At 49.6% G+C, this 18,452-nt stretch overlaps 1 long non-coding RNA gene across 1 annotated transcript in view; it reads right to left on the bottom strand.

Moving 5' to 3' along the window:
• The window catches only part of LOC146870012 (uncharacterized), a 171,263-nt gene that overhangs the window by 108,246 nt on the left and 44,565 nt on the right, over positions 1-18,452 (bottom strand). The gene's annotated exons all lie outside the window — the stretch shown is intronic.

The following is an 18,452-nucleotide window of genomic DNA, read 5'->3' as shown; positions in this document are numbered from 1 at the left end:
CTATTCTTTGGAGGAGCATTTCCCTTATTTCAAACAAAGGCGAATGCCCGCTGGCTGGAAGTCACCCGGTATGAGGTCATGAAGGCCATCAACAGTACTAGGGATGGGCTCAATGCAATTAGGGAAGAGCTACGTCCCCTCAGACAGATGGTCTTGGAGCACCGCTACTACCTGGACATGCTGACCGCCAAGGAGGGTGGTCTGTGCCACAAAATAGGGAAGTCATGCTGCACGTTCATACCAGGAAACGACGAGGACAACGGATCAATTGCAAGGGCCATTGAGGAGTTGTCGAACTTGGGAAAGAAGATGATCGACGAAGGAGGTGCCCCTGCGGACATTATCCCAGTGAACTGGTTTGACTTTGACTGGATGCCATCCTGGCTAACAGCAATACTGAAACTAGTGATACCTATAGTTGGAATTATGTTGGTTCTGTGTTGCGCCTTTCAGATAGGGAGTCATTGTATTAGGAAATTGAGCACAAAGGCTGTAGGGATAAATTACGCTAGCACAGGGATTTACCAGGCACCAAAATATGAAGATATGGATAGGCCTCCTGGGGATGGGTCTGGAGTACAGGTACCAATGATAGAGTTACCCCTCATCGCCTCACGCCATGGTGTGCCTACGGCACCTCCGCTCCCACCAGCCAGAAATACATACAACAATACCCCTGCTGCTGTTCGGTATGAGTGTCTGATCAGGGAGCCAGCCCCAGGCTATACGCAGTGGAGTACCAAGACTGATGAGGGAGCGGCCAGGCAGCTAGGACAACTCCCCGATAACATTGAATGCTATGTCAACGACACCCCATGGATTTCACCGATAGCCGAGAGACCACCACTTGTCAGCAGATATTCACTTAGGCATGTGTTCATGTTGAATGAACAAGAGGAGGGAGATGATGGAGGGTCTCGAGCCACCATTTAATAACTTAAATACCATTCCCTAACCTACCCTGACAAAATAAAGTGTTGATGTCAGTCTTCTGCTCCCCGACACAAAACCTGCTAACATGCTAAGTTACCATATTCCCAATGAGCATAGTAAGACACATAGAAGTCCATAGCACCTGTAGAACCCAACGTACATAAGCCCAAATAGGAGGCCCAAGGCCCAAAGGCCACCACCCCATGATATCAGTATGTAACATTCAGAAGTTACTAGGCCCAGGATTTCCAGAGTTGCATTTCAGTTGCACCAGAAAACACGAGGAAGCCCAAGCCACTAGAAAAACACAGTAACTTTCCACCGTTACAAGGCCATTGCACACCCACACGTAGACAGAAACCCAGCTGGTACAAGTTGACATTGTTTATCATCGCTGAAACCCTATTTTTGGAAGTTAGCTTGCTCAAGATAAACCGCAATGTCTGATGAAAACTGCACCTGCCTTGTGGGTGTTGGTCACATGCATACTGTAAGAAATGTACGGATCACAACATTTCCTTTGTTTATACGTTGCGGTCAGGCATGACCTATCAACCGTTGTGCCACCTGGCCGCCTTACCCCACCCACGGCCTTGGAACACATGCGGTTGACCCTTTCCTGTATCTTGGAACACATGCGGTCAAGCCACCTGTTGGCAAAGGCGTCAGAAAATACGTCAGGTCCACCCCTGGTTCCCCATATCAAGATATTTAAGATCCAACACGACAGTTGGAAGGTAGAACTTTTCTGTGCTGTCCACAGGCCTGTTCTCCAGCCGGCTGCCTACCTGATTTGGGACCTTACAGCCTATTTCAGGGAGAACATCCCCCTCTTTGGGGGATTTTCCTTTATCTCTTAAAGATATCCTTCTTAGCTCTGCATTTTTGATCCACACCCATTCCCTTGCATTTCAGCTTTTAATAATTAAGTTTTAAGGATTATTTGTCTTAAATTGAGGTTGCCTCTGGGCACTATGCTTCCCTAGGATAGCTTCTGCTTCCATTTAAGTTGTCTCAAACATATTTTCAAGGTCTTAGCCGTAGCAAATGTGGTCACTTTGAAATGTTTTAGCCACCTAGATCTTTATTCACAGACATAGCTGTATTTCAAATGATTATCTGCAAAAAGACTGCATTACATGAGCATCTAAACCTACCGAGGGTTTAAATACGCCGTGTCATTAAATCATTAAGGGATCTTCCACCGATCCATCTTATCATCTATCTTTTGTCAGTATATTGCTTAAAAGTATGTGCTTACGACATTTAAATGCTTTCCCTGGCAGAGTGAAGCCAGGCTTTTGCTGAAGGTTTAGCCTGTGTAACGTGAATCCTCTTCCATATATTTAGCATGCTTGTGTTAATTAAATAAAATGTGCCACTCCAAAATAAATGCCACTGCGTCATCTCACTACTTTGTTCCTCATTTCAGTAACTGTTGAGCTGGTGCCTGTGATCACCCACGGAAGGTATTTCGCATTCTTAAGGGGCAGTGACCACGCCCTTGGGGCTCTGATCAAAGATCTCCCTTTCTCACTGCTCCTGGTGGGTCTCAACTAATGAACTATCATCCTGTAACTACCATCCTGCAACTAAGCTAATAAACCTCTTACATACAACTTACCTCATGGTTACTTCAGGACCTCTTTTGGATTACATCAATGGTGACGATTTGGAGAAAAAAAACCTGTGTGTTCTTAAGTGTATCTGAAGCTACTGAGAGACCTGAGGTGAAGATAATTGAAATTTGAAGGAAGATGAAAATGAACTGTACTGGAATCTACTAAGGAAAATGAGGTAAACAAGCTTGAAACTAGAAGAAGACCGCCCTGTAAGCTCCACCAGTGTCCCTTACCACCTGGACAGTCTGCCTAGGGCGTTCTACCTTCTTTACATCTATGGATGTAAACATCTAATGTGTGCTAACCAGTGTGCTTTGAAGACTGGCAAACTTTCAGATACCTTTCTACCAAGATGTGGACCTGGCATAAATAAAGACTGGCACTACACCAAACAACTTTGTTAAACTTTTCCCAAGCTTTTTGCGGAGCCACTGCTGCTATGCACAAAGGTGTTAGCTGGAGATCTGTGACATGTTTATTCTAAAATGGTGACTGTGCTTGGAAAAACTTTTTTTTAAAGCGTAGGATTGATTTTCCCATACTGGGAAGCCAGGGTGAGCTCTTACAAGCTAGTTATTAGCATTTAAATATTACCGACTTTTCAAAGAGGCATCTTGTAATAAAGAGCAAGCTGGTCGTGACACAATGAAGATATTTATTAGGACATACAGAGAGCCGTCCCAAGCACCGACAAGGCACTGAAGGCAACTGTCACTCTGCACATTCCAAGTAAGCTCAAGATAACATTCTAAGTGACATCATAGATGTAACCATTCCAGTGACCAAGACACATCACCACACCTCCCCCCTTTAACAAGATGAAACAAAGAGAAGAAAAGAAATGAAGAAAAAACAACAAGAGTGAAGAAGAAAGAAAAGAGCATAAGATTCAATATAAATGCAAGTTGAATAGACTCAAACGTAGTCTTGCAACTTTCGTGGTCTTGCACACATCCTAGAACTTTTCCTAACACTTTCTTCTCCCACAGTTTTTGGTTTAATTTTGATAACCTCACTAGGAGCACCAGGATCTTTTGCAACACGCGAAGTGCTCCACCAGTTCCCATTAGACAATTTAACTGCATTTTTTCGCATATCAATAATTTGTAGGGAATCAAGAAATTTTGAAAAACCTTTTCTCACTAAGACTGGATTTTTGATTCTAACCCAGTCACCTACACTGAGTTTATGTGTGTTCTTCATGGTAGGTAATTTGTGAGATTTTAAAGAGACTTCATTCGAGCTTTTTCTAGCAGACTCCCACACACACCTCATGTTGCAACCAAGATGAAATGATTTTACCATCCAAAAGGGGTAAACTTGAGAGGAAGCTTTTCTACCTCTCATCATTCATGGTAGCCACATGGGGTGAGGTGCGATAAGACCACACCAGATCCTTTACAGCTTGAAAAACGCAGGATCTGGATCTAAAGGCCGCTTTCACACATTCCACCACTACTCTGTTGAACCTTTCAGTCTTTCCATTACTCTGTGGATGGTAAAGCGGAGCCCTTGTGTGTCTGATGTTACACAAATGTAAAAATGAAGTAATTTCATGAGAGACGAACTGAACTCCGTTATCAGTGAGAATTTCCTCTGGATAACCTTCTCTACGGAAAATAGTATCTAAACAATTGATGACACTTTTCGAATCAGGTATTGAAATGGGTTCAACCTCTACCCACCTTGATAAATGGTCAATAAGAACTAAAAAATATTTCGAGTTTGAAGGCAGAATGTGAAAAGGCCCAAGAAAGTCCATCCCCAGTTTTTGCCACGCTCTGCTAGGAGAAGGTACAGGGGAATCAACTGTACCCTCAAGTACTAGAACTTTGTCACTGGAGTTGCATCGTGAACACTGCTTCACTAATTCGTCAATTTGCGTGTCCATTCTGGGCCACCAAAAGTCATTCCTGACTTTCCTCTTTGTAATGGTTGCACCGAGATGACCTGAGTGTGCAGCAAGAATGATCTTCTCTCGATAACAAGAAGGGGTAATGAGTTTGTCCCCTCTGACAACCTTCCCATCTTCTACAGAAAGTTCATCATTAACCTTCCAGTACATCTGAAGAAAGACACTTCTCCCTCGGCCAACCTTTCCTGATCAAAGAAAGGACTTCCTTGAGAAAAGGATCTTTGCCGATCTGTGTGACCCAGTCAACTTCAGCAAAAGATAAATTGTCCTGATTGATAACGGCAATAAAGCATTCTTCTACCTCAGGTTCCCATTCTTGCTCATCTGTGTCCGGAATAGGAAGTCTCGACAGACAATCTGCTCTGCAGTTCTTTCCTCCAGGAATATATCCACAGTGAAGCTATATTCCAATAGTTTTGTAGACAGGCGTGCCAGACGAGCCGTGGTACGCTTGATTTTTTTTCCTGAAAGAATGTCAACCAAAGGGCGATGATCCGTTCTGAGAATGAAAGATCTGGCCCACACATATTGTTTAAATTTTTCGATGCTCCATACACAAGCCAGAAGTTCTTTTTCAATTACCGAATATTTCCTTTCAACAGGACGGAGTGTCCTGGATGCAAACCCAACGGTATCCTCTTTTCCGTTGAAGCACTGTGAAAGAACAGCTCCCAAACCATACTCAGAAGCATCTACAGTGACAACCGTTTGTTTCCCTTCAACAAAAGCTTGTAAAGCAGGAGCTTGCACTATATGATTCTTGATAGATTTGAAACCTTTTTCACCCTCTTCAGACCATACAAAAGTCGATCCTTTCTTTAATAGCGCCCTAAAGCACTCTGTTGTCTTAGCAAAATCTTTCATAAATTTGGAATAAAACTCACATAGTCCAAGAAAGGACATAAGTTGTTCTTTGTTTTGAGGAGAAGGCGCATCAATTATGCTTTTTATGAGACCCGGTCTGGGTCTGATGCCATGTTCGGAGATGACATGTCCAAGATACTCAATTTCTTTAACTTTTAAAGTGCACTTGTTCTTTTGTAAAGTGACTCCTCTATTTGCTAGCACACTAAACACTTGGTCAAGAACAGAATCGTGCTCAGCTTCACTTTGAGTGAAAATCTAAATATCGTCCTGAAAAACAACAACATTAGGGTTATGTTGAAACATTTCAGTCATTAATCTCTGGAAAATAGCAGCAGCAGAAGCAAGACCAAAGGGAAGACGAAAAAATTGAAATACCCCATCTGGGGTGACAAAACCTGTGAAGTGTCAGGATTGAGGATGTAGTTCGACTTGATGGTAGGCCGCCTTAAGATCAAGTTTGGTGTACCATGAGGAGGAACCTACTTTAGCAATAAGATCCTCAATGTGTGGTAGAGAAAAACCGTCAACCCAAATAGCTTCATTAAGACTCCTCAAGTCAACACACATCCTCAAATCACCAGACCTCTTCTTGGCTAAAACGATGGGAGAAAGCCAAAGAGTAGATTTGACTTTTTCAATTATGCCTTGGTTGCACAACGATTCTAGGTGTTTTGACAGATCACCTCTAAATTGACAAAGGAACATTTCTAAGTTTATGTTTGACAGGAATACCATTTTCTTTTATTTTGATAAAATGTTGGAAATTTGTGATTTTGCATAGACGGTCTTCAAAAATGTTACTGTATTTTTGTTCCCAGTGAGTGACAGATCGTGAGTCGGATAGAGAATTGACACTCTTATTAGAAGAAGGGTGACTAGTGTCAAATTGAATTGAATAAAAACTGGATTAGCTAGTCCAGGTTTAATGATGATCCCAAATTCGGCTTGGTGAATAAGGCCGAGAACATTTATCCCACGCCTGGCTACATATACTTTACCATTAATTACTTTTGCAAAGACACTTATATTTGCCCAGAAATACCCAATTAAGTCTATTTTACTTCCTTCAAAAGCTACTGTGAGAATGTCAGGAGGGAGTAGACTCTTAGTGGACCTGAATTTTATATACTTCTCATGAGAAATTATCGTTATGCGTGCTCCAGTGTCTACCAGAAGTTGGATGTGGTTATTGTCAATTGTGACATCAACTTCAGGGTCAGGAATGTGTTGTGTAGAGCCTTTCTCCGAACAACTCCTGACAACAACAACATACTCTTGACTAGTGACATCATCCGAACATTGTTCTACAGATTGTTCATTAGAATCATTAAGAACACAACCTACACCTCTACTGTTTCCACTCATACAAACTTTTGCAAAATGGCCCATTTTACCACATTGTTGATTCAAGGCAGGACAGTTTTTAAAAGATGAAACATGCATATTAGACCCACATCTGTAACAATTTACTCTATAGTTGTACTGTCTATTAGGTGTAAAAGTTTTTCCGCCTCTATATGGCCTGAAACTCCTCCCCCCCCCCCCCCCCTAGATGTGGTAAACCCTCTAGGAATGCTAGAAGAAAAAGGAATGGAAGGAGAATTTTTAGTAGACACAGCACCAGAAATAGTGACATTGGATAGAGCAGATTCAAGTTTATTTAGCATCATCCATTGATCTTGCGATGCTCTTTGCAATGTCGACAGCTTCATCTAAAGTAGGATCTTTACAGGTAAGTCATCTCTGTTGTATTTTTTTGCAAGGACATCGTGCAACTAGTTGATCTCGGACAAGTTGAGATGTGAAATTTTCAAATTCACACTTTGCAGCTAGAACCTTTAACGCGGTGATGAAGGTGTTTATACTTTCATTGGGTTTTTGTGTCCTTGTAAAAAAATTGTATCTGTGTACAACAATGTTTTTAGTCTTTGTAAAAAATACATGTCTAACTGTAAAACTGCTGTTTCAAATTCATCGGGATCGTGACCTTCAGGTGGTTCAAAAGGAGGAAGGTGATCGAAGACGTTCTGTCCTTCAACTCCTAAGTGATAATACATCAGGTTTTTTTTTCTTTCTGGTCTATATCTTTGACCATCGATAGCTCCTAAATATGCTTTGAATGATCTGATCCACAACTTCCATTCGAGCTGTGGTTCCCCAGGTTCCTGTAAGAAAGGTGCTGGCGGTGTGACACTTTGCATTTTGAGACTTAAGATGAACACGTAGAAGAAAAGAAGAATAGAGAAGAAGAAGAGAAAAAAAAAATTAAAACAGCAAGATGGTAAAAGCATGATAAAAATGAGTGTAGAAACCAAAATAAATTAAACCACAAGGTGGCAGCGTTGGTTTAGTTTGTTTCAAATCTTCATAGAAACTAGTAGCAAGCTGAAATACGAAGCAATGCTGTGCATGTTAGCGAAGTAAAATAATCAGAACTGACAGGCAACTGCAAAATTGCTTAATGAAAATCGTCACTTTCAAAGAGTATGAGTATATTTCTGAAATTATTCTTCTCTATGTATATATTTTTTTTTTTTAAACTGTGTTGGTCAGTGTGGAAGTTGCCAGATTTGTAGATTTCTTTTGTATTGTTGACTGACACACAACAGCTGTGCGTGTCAGCGTAAAATCACTTCTCAAACAAATTGTGGCATAAGGATTTGTAGAGCGTTACTTCTCCGTTGTTTTGTTGTCATGGAAACTGGAAGAATGCCATCTGGATGTGACGCACGAAAGCTGTGCATGTCAGCGTAATGTGCATTGCGTTGCGTTCCAGCAGACTGTGCGAATCTTGAAGAATGGAACAAGTCGCGCCTCGAGATCAGGTAAGGAATTCTCTCAGTGCGCGCGCTGAACTGTTTGCAAAATTGATGCCTGCAACACTCAATTTCGTCAGCCTTAATGCGTGAAATCCTTTTCACGAAGAATAGAACCCTCCAAAGTTCAAAGTGACTCGGGGTGAGTAATGAAAAAATCGCGGGTACGGCTCTCTGTGTTTCTCTGTGCGAAGTCCCGCTAAAAATGGGATGTGCCTTAGAATAATAAAAATTACTCGCAGTTGGCTCGACGAACAGGAACTCAACGATACTTCTATTCCACAACGGAGGCAAGAGACGAAACAATACTGAAAATGTGAAAATCTCACAAGAGATTCAGTTCGTGTCGTAAAGCTTCGCGGTAGACTCCGAAGTAAGATGTGTAGACACGCATCCCATCTTCTGTCGCCAGTGTTATAAAGAGCAAGCTGGTCGTGACTCAATGAAGATATTTATTAGGACATACAGAGAACCGTCCCAAGCACCGACAAGGCACTGAAAGCAACTGTCACTCTGCACATTCCAAGTAAGCTCAAGATAACATTCTAAGTGACATCATAGATGTAACCATTCCAGTGACCAAGAAACATCACCACACGTCTATGACGTATAAAGCTATCTTGCCTGTTGCTGTGGAGCCGCGAGTGGGGTGACTGCAAGAAGCCTGTGTGAAGCATGACGTTGTGCTGTCATGTGACTTTGGGAGAGCACGTTCTCGCCGTGAGCCACCCGACGCCCCCTCTCCTGCGTGCTGTCATTCTTGTTTTAACATAGCCCGATATTGTCGCTGCCAGCTGAGGTTCATGAGTCAGACCACTGTCAGATGAAGAGGGGATACTAACAATGGGCATTTGGAAAAGTCCAGCCAGTAAGTGCACCCGCGAGTGCGGGAGACCGCATTTATTAGCATCTGTCTGGGCTGTGGAGTTTGCTGTCCAATGTAGTCATTTGACGCATTGGTTCTGCGAAAGCATCTCCAAGGTTGCCATTCTGGCATTGTCACATATTTGTCATTTTACTTTTGGGTCCGGTGCCATGTACTTACATTATGCCGCTTGCTACCTGAACTTCATTGCGTTCTTTATTGCGACAAATTTCAGCAACAAGGGAAGCGTTTTGGCAACTTCTTAAGTACTGAGAATTGTATTCATCTTGACCCAACCTGGCACGATGGAACTGTGCATATCTTGCTCATCATTAACATTTCATTCAGGTGAGAGACCACTCACCGGAGTTGTGGTTTCTTTTCTCATTGTGTTTGGTGTCCATTTCAATCCTTATTACTTGCTGTTGTGTCACTATGCCAGTTTTTGCCAAATGTGATTTGTATGTATGCTGATTTTATGTTGTCTTATTTCTTGTTGATGCGGATGAGGTGAGGTATTAATCCAGTGGCAGAGGTAAAATGCTTGAGATGTATTAGTTGTTCTGCCCTTGTGTTCCTTTATTTTTATGTTTAATTTGCTGCCATGTTCCGTTTGTGGATGACGTTGTTTCTCAATGCAAATGTAGTCATTATCTAGGTGTGCGTTCAAGGGTCGTGTACCCTATACATTTGTTTTACCTAGTACCCTATACATTTGTTTTACCTAGGAGTGCGTTGAGGGGTCGTGCGCCCTATACATTTGTTTTACCTAGGAGTGCGTTGAGGGGTCGTGCACCCTATACTTTTGTTTTACCTAGGAGTGCATTGAGGGGTCGTGCACCCTATACATTTGTTTTACCTAGGAGTGTGTTGAGGGGTCGTGCACCCTATACATTTGTTTTACCTAGGAGTGCGTTGAGGGGTCGTGCACCCTGTACATTTATTTTACCTAGGAGTGCGTTGAGGGGGTCATCCACCCTATACTTTTGTTTTACCCATGAGTGAGTTTACCCTTTGCTGTGTTTTTACCTGAAACTGTTTGTCTCAGGTATGTGAAGTGTGCAGAAGGCAGTGAGTGGTGAGTGATTTACATTTCTTTGTTGTCCTCCATTCTCCCAGTCTTGCACAAAATTTCCTCTGTGTAATTTCTACTTTTATTCAGTATTGTTAGATAGTGGATAATCCTCCTATCCTTAGTCCTTTTAAACTTTTAAATTTGCACTTATCATTTGTATATTGCATATTTCTCTTTCGTACTTGCTTCTATTGTAAAGAACTCAAATTTGCAATTATTATTTCTACATTGTATATTTCTATTTTGCACTGTACTTTTATTGCGCATTGTTGTAGAAATCATTATATATTGTTCTCCCAAGGAAAGGGGATGTGTTATACCTTGTTTTCCTATAATGCATCTTTTTACTCGTTACCCATTCCCAGCTCCTGGTGGGGTTCAACTAATGAAGAACCATCCTGTAACTACCATCCTGCAACTAAGCTAATAAACCTGTTACTTACAACTTACCTCATGGTTACTTCTGGACCTCTTTTGGATTACGTCACTGAGAAGGACCTGTTAGTAAGTAATTTGCTGATTTTAGCATTGAATAATCATAGAATATTTTAGATGTCGAACATGCATCCAGCAGAGCACTCTGTATAACCTGCAGAACTATTGTTCGACTCCTATTAATATAGCACAGTGTTTTTCAACTCTTTTAAAAAAACAATTATGCACATCCTGGCGGGCATAAGGTCCATTGGTGGATTATGTATCTACTGCAAATATCTGCTTCTACCTAGCAAGACATACTTTATCAGGCTTGCAGGGCTGACTCGAAGGTTCATTGTTCTGAAGTTGAATAAATGAGTATCATTCTGTTAGGTAATTATTCACAACAAAGAAATAAAATTCTATGTTTTTAATAACTTATAGTACTTCACACCACACTACTGCTTTAAGAGCTGTAAATAACTGGTGATAATATTATCCAATTCAATGCTACCCAATTTAGTGCCCTTGGATAGATGGATGGCTAAGTTGTCATTGCCAGACACTCAAACATTTCCACTCACTGAGCCATCCTGGTGGATATATTGTGTTCTATATATGTGGCCATTTTTATAATAATTATGCACAAACACCTACACACAGGTGTCTCATTACATTAAATGTGTTAAACAGGCATATAATTATTTTCCTTATGATGCCAAAATGTGAATATCTTACAGGAATCAATTACTCCTGTCTCCCTTTGTACTTCGGGTATCATCACACATATAGGTGCCGATCACGATCCTGTAAAAACCGGGTACGACACGTCGGACGGAGCATATTCTCCGTCCGACGCGTACCCGGTCGGAACAAGATACAAACATGTAAGTACGATTCGCACGGAAATACTATTTCCGTACGAATCGTACAAAACCCCGACCGACGAAAATAAACATACAAATGTGATCCGGGAAAGCGCCGACGTGACGTCGGGACGCACGCAGCCTGCCATTCACGAACCAGGAAGTACGATTCGCACCGACGTCATCCCGCACGGACAATATTTTCCGGCAGCCAAAAACTGCCGGGAAATCAGGACGACGCGAACAAGGAGTACCTGCACGCGACGGACAGACATGGACCCGAACCTACGTGTCATCCCGGCCCTCATAGCAGTCGACCTCCTCTACAGGTTACGACGCAGACGCCGCAGAAGGTCAGAACAACAAAGTGAGAGGGGAAAGGGGGGGGGGGCAGGGGCAGGCCACAAAACCCCCACCAAAGTCACACAGCACACATGCCCTGGACATACCTGACCCCCAGGCCCTGGTCACTACGAGGGGGTGGGGGCGTGTCCAGCAAAGATAGCTTCCGCCACAACGGAAGTGGTTGACGACGCGAACCGGCAACACAACAATACAGGTATGTCCCGTACCCACGCCTTAAGAGCGTGGGTACGAGTCGTACCACGCCCACACCTACGTCACCCCAACAATGGCGGGACGGCTGTACCCACGTGGCAAAGACCTGGGTACGGCCCACACAAGCATTCCATAGCGTGGGTACGGATATGTACGGACCGTACCCCCACCCCCGTATGCATGGAGCGTACCCCCCACCCCAACAGTGTAAGTACGACCCGTACCCTCACCCGCGTATGCATGGAGCGTACCTCCACCCCAACCGTGTATGTACGACCCGTACCCTCACCCGCGTACGCATGGAGCGTACCCCCACCCCAACAGTGTAAGTACGACCCGTACCCTCACCCGCGTACGTATGGAGCGTACCCCCCACCCCAACAGTGTAAGTACGACCCGTACCCTCACCCGCGTATGCATGGAGCGTACCTCCACCCCAACGTGTATGTACGACCCGTACCCTCACCCGCGTACGTATGGAGCGTAGCCCCCACCCCAACAGTGTAAGTACGACCCATACCCTCACCCGCGTACGTATGGAGCGTACCCCCCATGCCAACAGTGTACATACGGACCGTACCCCCACCCCGTATGCATGGAGCGCACCCCCACCCCAACCGTGTATGTACGACCCGTACCCTCACCCGCGTATGCATGGAGCGTACCCCCACCCCAACCGTGTATGTACGACCCGTACCCTCACCCGCGTACGTATGGAGCGTACCCCCACCCCAACCGTGTATGTATGACCCGTACGCTCACCCGCGTACGTATGGAGCGTACCCCCACCCCAACCGTGTATGTACGACTCGTACCCTCACCCGCGTACGCATGGAGCGTACCCCCACCCCAACCGTGTATGTACGACCCGTACCCTCACCCGCGTATGCATGGAGCGTACCCCCACCTCAACCGTGTATGTACGACCCGTACCCTCACCCGCGTATGCATGGAGCGTACCTCCACCCCAACCGTGTATGTACGACCCGTACCCTCACCCGCATATGCATGGAGCGTACCCCCACCCCAACAGTGTAAGTACGACCCGTACCCTCACCCGCGTACGTATGGAGCGTACCCCCATGCCAACAGTGTACATACGGACCGTACCCCCACCTCGTATGCATGGAGCGAACCCATACCCGTGTATGTTCTAAGCGTACATATCCTGAAATAGGAGGGTTGGGTGCAGGGTCCTCCCAGCAGTGCCCAGACAGAGGAGGGGTGGGTGCCTAACACTCACAGCAGTGCCCAGTCACACGAGGGGTGTGTGCAGAGTCCTCCCAGCAGTGCCCAGACACAGGAGGGGTGTGTGCAGAGTCCTCCCAGCAGTGCCCAGACACAGGAGGGGTGGGTGCAGAGTCCTCCCAGCAGTGCCCAGACACAGGAGGGGTGGGTGCCTAACACTCACAGCAGTGCCCAGTCACAGGAGGGGTGTGTGCAGAGTCCTCCCAGCAGTGCCCAGACACAGGAGGGGTGTGTGCAGAGTCCTCCCAGCAGTACCCAGTCACAGGAGGGGTGTGTGCAGAGTCCTCCCAGCAGTGCCCAGACACAGGAGGGGTGTGTGCAGAGTCCTCCCAGCAGTGCCCAGACACAGGAGGGGTGGGTGCAGAGTCCTCCCAGCAGTGCCCAGACACAGGCGGGGTGGGTGCCTAACACTCACAGCAGTGCTCAGTCACAGGAGGGGTGGGTGCCTAACACTCACAGCAGTGCCCAGTCACAGGAGGGGTGTGTGCAGAGTCCTCCCAGCAGTGCCCAGACACAGGAGGGGTGTGTGCAGAGTCCTCCCAGCAGTACCCAGTCACAGGAGGGGTGTGTGCAGAGTCCTCCCAGCAGTGCCCAGACACAGGAGGGGTGGGTGCAGAGTCCTCCCAGCAGTGCCCAGACACAGGAGGGGTGGGTGCCTAACACTCACAGCAGTGCCCAGTCACAGGAGGGGTGTGTGCAGAGTCCTCCCAGCAGTGCCCAGACACAGGAGGGGTGTGTGCAGAGTCCTCCCAGCAGTGCCCAGTCACAGGAGGGGTGTGTGCAGAGTCCTCCCAGCAGTGCCCAGTCACAGGAGGGGTGTGTGCAGAGTCCTCCCAGCAGTGCCCAGACACAGGAGGGGTGTGTGCAGAGTCCTCCCAGCAGTGCCCAGACACAGGAGGGGTGGGTGCCTAACACTCACAGCAGTGCCCAGTCACAGGAGGGGTGTGTGCAGTGTCCTCCCAGCAGTGCCCATACACAGGAGGGGTGGGTGCCTAACACTCACAGCAGTGCCCAGTCACAGGAGGGGTGTGTGCAGTCCTCCCAGCAGTGCCCAGACACAGGAGGGGTGTGTGCAGAGTCCTCCCAGCAGTGCCCAGACACAGGAGGGGTGGGTGCAGAGTCCTCCCAGCAGTGCCCAGACACAGGAGGGGTGGGTGCAGAGTCCTCCCAGCAGTGCCCAGACACAGGAGGGGTGGGTGCAGAGTCCTCCCAGCAGTGCCCAGTCACAGGAGGGGTGTGTGCAGAGTCCTCCCAGCAGTGCCCAGACACAGGAGGGGTGTGTGCAGAGTCCTCCCAGCAGTACCCAGTCACAGGAGGGGTGTGTGCAGAGTCCTCCCAGCAGTGCCCAGACACAGGAGGGGTGTGTGCAGAGTCCTCCCAGCAGTGCCCAGACACAGGAGGGGTGGGTGCAGAGTCCTCCCAGCAGTGCCCAGACACAGGCGGGGTGGGTGCCTAACACTCACAGCAGTGCCCAGTCACAGGAGGGGTGGGTGCCTAACACTCACAGCAGTGCCCAGTCACAGGAGGGGTGTGTGCAGAGTCCTCCCAGCAGTGCCCAGACACAGGAGGGGTGTGTGCAGAGTCCTCCCAGCAGTACCCAGTCACAGGAGGGGTGTGTGCAGAGTCCTCCCAGCAGTGCCCAGACACAGGAGGGGTGGGTGCAGAGTCCTCCCAGCAGTGCCCAGACACAGGAGGGGTGGGTGCCTAACACTCACAGCAGTGCCCAGTCACAGGAGGGGTGTGTGCAGAGTCCTCCCAGCAGTGCCCAGACACAGGAGGGGTGTGTGCAGAGTCCTCCCAGCAGTGCCCAGTCACAGGAGGGGTGTGTGCAGAGTCCTCCCAGCAGTGCCCAGTCACAGGAGGGGTGTGTGCAGAGTCCTCCCAGCAGTGCCCAGACACAGGAGGGGTGTGTGCAGAGTCCTCCCAGCAGTGCCCAGACACAGGAGGGGTGGGTGCCTAACACTCACAGCAGTGCCCAGTCACAGGAGGGGTGTGTGCAGTGTCCTCCCAGCAGTGCCCATACACAGGAGGGGTGGGTGCAGAGTCCTCCCAGCAGTGCCCAGAGACAGGAGGGGTGGGTGCAGAGTCCTCCCAGCAGTGCCCAGACACAGGAGGGGAGGGTGCCTAACACTCACAGCAGTGCCCAGTCACAGGAGGGATGTGTGCAGAGTCCTCCCAGCAGTGCCCAGACACAGGAGGGGTGTGTGCAGAGTCCTCCCAGCAGTGCCCAGTCACAGGAGGGGTGTGTGCAGAGTCCTCCCAGCAGTGCCTAGACACAGGAGGGGTGTGTGCAGAGTCCTCCCAGCAGTGCCCAGACACAGGAGGGGTGTGTGCAGAGTCCTCCCAGCAGTGCCCAGACACAGGAGAGGTGGGTGCAGAGTCCTCCCAGCAGTGCCCAGACACAGGAGGGGTGGGTGCCTAACACTCACAGCAGTGCCCAGTCACAGGAGGGGTGTGTGCAGAGTCCTCCCAGCAGTGCCCAGACACAGGAGGGGTGTGTGCAGAGTCCTCCCAGCAGTGCCTAGTCACAGGAGGGGTGTGTGCAGAGTCCTCCCAGCAGTGCCCAGACACAGGAGGGGTGGGTGCCTAACACTCACAGCAGTGCACAGTCACAGGAGGGGTGTGTGCAGAGTCCTCCCAGCAGTGCCCAGTCACAGGAGGGGTGTGTGCAGAGTCCTCCCAGCAGTGCCCAGACACAGGAGGGGTGTGTGAAGAGTCCTCCCAGCAGTGCCCAGTCACAGGAAGGGTGTGTGCAGAGTCCTCCCAGCAGTGCCCAGTCACAGGAGGGGTGTGTGCAGAGTCCTCCCAGCAGTGCCCAGTCACAAGAGGGGTGTGTGCAGAGTCCTCCCAGCAGTGCCCAGACACAGGAGGGGTGTGTGCAGAGTCCTCCCAGCAGTGCCCAGACACAGGAGGGGTGGGTGCCTAACACTCACAGCAGTGCCCAGTCACAGGAGGGGTGTGTGCAGAGTCCTCCCAGCAGTGCCCATACACAGGAGGGGTGGGTGCCTAACACTCACAGCAGTGCCCAGTCACAGGAGGGGTGTGTGCAGAGACTTCCCAGCAGTGCCCGGACACAGGAGGGGTGTGTGCAGAGTCCTCCCAGCAGTGCCCAGACATAGGAGGGGTGGGTGCAGAGTCCTCCCAGCAGTGCCCAGACACAGGAGGGGTGGGTGCAGAGTCCTCCCAGCAGTGCCCAGACACAGGAGGGGTGGGTGCAGAGTCCTCCCAGCAGTGCCCAGACACAGATGGGGTGGGTGCCTAACACTCACAGCAGTGCCCAGTCACAGGAGGGATGTGTGCAGAGTCCTCCCAGCAGTGCCCAGTCGCAGGAGGGGTGTGTGCAGAGTCCTCCCAGCAGTGCCCATACACAGGAGGGGTGGGTGCCTAACACTCACAGCAGTGCCCAGTCACAGGAGGGGTGTGTGCAGAGTCCTCCCAGCAGTGCCCGGACACAGGAGGGGTGTGTGCAGAGTCTTCCCAGCAGTGCCCAGAAACAGGAGCGGTGGGTGCAGAGTCCTCCCAGCAGTGCCCAGACACAGGAGGGGTGGGTGCCTAACACTCACAGCAGTGCCCAGTCACAGGAGGGATGTGTGCAGAGTCCTCCCAGCAGTGCCCAGTCACAGGAGGGGTGTGTGCAGAGTCCTCCCAGCAGTGCCTAGACACAGGAGGGGTGTGTGCAGAGTCCTCCCAGCAGTGCCCAGTCACAGGAGGGGTGTGTGCAGAGTCCTCCCAGCAGTGCCCAGACACAGGAGGGGTGTGTGCAGAGTCCTCCCAGCAGTGCCCAGACACAGGAGGGGTGGGTGCAGAGTCCTCCCAGCAGTGCCCAGACACAGGAGGGGTGGGTGCCTAACACTCACAGCAGTGCCCAGTCACAGGAGGGGTGTGTGCAGAGTCCTCCCAGCAGTGCCCAGACACAGGAGGGGTGTGTGCAGAGTCCTCCCAGCAGTGCCCAGTCACAGGAGGGGTGTGTGTAGAGTCCTCCCAGCAGTGCCCAGACATAGGAGGGGTGGGTGCCTAACACTCACAGCAGTGCACAGTCACAGGAGGGGTGTGTGCAGAGTCCTCCCAGCAGTGCACAGTCACAGGAGGGGTGTGTGCAGAGTCCTCCCAGCAGTGCCCAGACGCAGAAGGGGTGTGTGCAGAGTCCTCCCAGCAGTGCCCAGTCACAGGAGGGGTGTGTGCAGAGTCCTCCCAGCAGTGCCCAGTCACAGGAGGGGTGTGTGCAGAGTCCTCCCAGCAGTGCCCAGACACAGGAGGGGTGGGTGCAGAGTCCTCCCAGCAGTGCCCAGACACAGGAGGGGTGGGTGCAGAGTCCTCCCAGCAGTGCCCAGACACAGGAGGGGTGGGTGCCTAACACTCGCAGCAGTGCCCAGTCACAGGAGGGGTGTGTGCAGAGTCCTCCCAGCAGTGCCCAGACACAGGAGGGGTGTGTGCAGAGTCCTCCCAGCAGTGCCCAGTTACAGGAGGGGTGTGTGCAGAGTCCTCCCAGCAGTGCCCAGTCACAAGAGGGGTGTGTGCAGAGTCCTCCCAGCAGTGCCCAGACACAGAAGGGGTGGGTGCCTAACACTCACAGCAGTGCCCAGTCACAGGAGGGGTGTGTGCAGAGTCCTCCCAGCAGTGCCCATACACAGGAGGGGTGGGTGCCTAACACTCACAGCAGTGCCCAGTCACAGGAGGGGTGTGTGCAGAGTCCTCCCAGCAGTGCACAGTCACAGGAGGGGTGTGTGCAGAGTCCTCCCAGCAGTACCCAGTCACAGGAGGGGTGTGTGCAGAGTCCTCCCAGCAGTGCCCAGACACAGGAGGGGTGTGTGCAGAGTCCTCCCAGCAGTGCCCAGACACAGGAGGGGTGGGTGCAGAGTCCTCCCAGCAGTGCCCAGACACAGGAGGGGTGGGTGCCTAACACTCACAGCAGTGCCCAGTCACAGGAGGGGTGTGTGCAGAGTCCTCCCAGCAGTGCCCAGACACAGGAGGGGTCTGTGCAGAGTCCTCCCAGCAGTGCCCAGACACAGGAGGGGTGTGTGCAGAGTCCTCCCAGCAGTGCCCAGTCACAGGAGGGGTGTGTGCAGAGTCCTCCCAGCAGTGCCCAGACACAGGAGGGGTGGGTGCAGAGTCCTCCCAGCGGTGCCCAGACACAGGAGGGGTGGGTGCCTAACACTCACAGCAGTGCCCAGTCACATGAGGGGTGGGTGCAGAGTCCTCCCAGCAGTGCCCAGACACAGGAGGGGTGTGTGCAGAGTCCTCCCAGCAGTGCCCAGTCACAGGAGGGGTGG

This window comes from Triturus cristatus, chromosome 1_1, assembly GCF_964204655.1.
Source record: "Triturus cristatus chromosome 1_1, aTriCri1.1, whole genome shotgun sequence".
NCBI classification, from domain to species: domain Eukaryota; kingdom Metazoa; phylum Chordata; class Amphibia; order Caudata; family Salamandridae; genus Triturus; species Triturus cristatus.
Note: the sequence above shows the minus strand (reverse complement) of the source record. Positions and strands in the feature narration are given on the sequence as shown.